Genomic DNA, 1,834 nt, shown 5'->3' with positions numbered 1-1,834 from the left:
GTGCCGGGTGCTTAATACAGTGTTCTGAGCACATTAGGCACTCAGTAAATAATATTGATTAATTTGATTGAGGCACATGAGTCTTGATTTTTTTATTATTTGAGTTAACTAAGAATATTGGCTTGTCAGGGCAGCCTGCTTTTCTCTGATGAGGGTCCACTCATTTTCCCAGGTGCTGTGTGGTCAGAGAGTGTGACACTTTCTCCATATGTTTTAAAAAGTATTTTGTGAAGGAGAGTTAGAAAGTTGGATTTCCTTTGAGAGACATTTCTTATCCCCTCTCAGGGTGGCATCTGGAGAGTTTCCAGTATTCTACCAGTCTCAGCTACAGGAGGGAGAGTCAAAAAGAGGCCTGCCCATTCCATTCCTAGCTTGGGCAGTGGCTAGCGAGTGGAAGGCAATCTGCTACAGGTCAAAACTCCCCTGTGCTGGGCAGCACTGGCATGGGAGAGAGTCGAGGGTGAAGACTCAAGTTGACTGCATGAAAGGAGGCAATGATAAACCACTTCCTTATTTTTACCAAGAAAAGTCTATGGATACACTACCAAAAGGATTGCAAATGGAGGTAGGGAGTTCTGGGAGAGATGTCCATGGTGTTGCTATTGGTTGGAGACGATTCAACGCATAAGACCCTATAAGATCGCTCTTAGGTGAGAGAGGTGGAGGGGTGCTTGGATTGAGGAAGGGGCTCTGGGGAACAGTGGAAAGCCCTTGAATTAGGGTTGGAATTAGGAACTGGGTGAACCTAGATGCCCACAAGATGGGGGATGTGAAGGAGTAGATATGGTGACCCCCTTTGTCCAGTGTTCCCCTATTGGATAGAGCACAGACCTAGAATTTAGAAGGACTTGGGTTCAATCTTGACTCTGCCACTTATCTGCTATGTGACCCTGGGCAAGTAACTTAATTTCTTTGAGCCTCAGTTACTTCATCTGTAGAATGGGGATTAAGACTGTGAGCCACATGTGGTAATGTGTCCAACTTGATTAGCTTGTCTCTACCTCAGTGCTTACAACAATGCTTGACACATAGTAAGCATTTAACAGATACCATCACCATCATCATCAATGGCTACCTCAGCAACAATCAATAGTATTTATTAAGCAATTACTGTGTGCAGAGCACTGTACTAAGCACTTTGGAGAGTACAATACAATAGCTCTGGCAAAATCCCACAGGAATTGGCCACAGTTTCAGCTGCAAGGGGTTCTGTTCTTTTCACATCTTGGTCCCTTTTGAAAAGGCTCTGTTCTGCCCTTTGCCCCTGATTTTCCCCTATTGGAAAGATGGAGAGAGAGCTCCTCCATAGCTTTTGCCCTCCTGGGGTCAAGGACTTACAACAACCCCGGCTAACTCTTCATATCCTGCAGAAAATTACTCTCCCCATCTTCAAAGGTAGGCACATCTCCTCCAAGAGGCCTTCCCTGACTAAGCCCTCATTTCCTCTTCTCCCACTCCCTTCTGTGTTGCCCTGATCTTCTCCCTTTATTTACTGCCCACTCAGCCCCACAGCATTTTTGTATATATCCATAATTTTTTCTTTTATAATAGTCTTTGTTACCCTCTAGACTGCAAGCTCACTGTGGGCATGGTACAAGTCCACCAACTCTGCTATACTGTACTCTCCCAAGAGCTTAGTACAGTGTCCTCCATGCTGTAGGTTTTCAATAAATACAATTGACCGACTGGGGAACCAAGGGAGAATAGAGGAATGAGCAATCTAATGTGCAGTGAAATGTGCAGTGATGCTTCTGAAAACCATCTGCCGTGTCATTCCTGTCTTGGGTCCATTGGGCCCAGAATTCTGTCTCCAACAATAATCACAAGATACTTG

The 1,834-nt window shown here is 44.9% G+C and overlaps 1 non-coding gene across 1 annotated transcript; it reads left to right on the top strand.

Annotated features, from left to right (window-relative positions):
- Nucleotides 1-275: 275 nt before the first annotated feature.
- LOC114817356 lies at nt 276-413 on the top strand. Its single transcript, XR_003765210.1, has one exon. It is a non-coding gene; the product is annotated as a small nucleolar RNA SNORA7 (small nucleolar RNA).
- The last annotated feature ends 1,421 nt before the right edge of the window (nt 414-1,834 follow it).

Source organism: Ornithorhynchus anatinus, chromosome 1 (genome assembly GCF_004115215.2).
Source record: "Ornithorhynchus anatinus isolate Pmale09 chromosome 1, mOrnAna1.pri.v4, whole genome shotgun sequence".
In the NCBI taxonomy this organism is placed as follows: domain Eukaryota; kingdom Metazoa; phylum Chordata; class Mammalia; order Monotremata; family Ornithorhynchidae; genus Ornithorhynchus; species Ornithorhynchus anatinus.
This window is presented reverse-complemented; position numbering and strand designations above follow the sequence as displayed.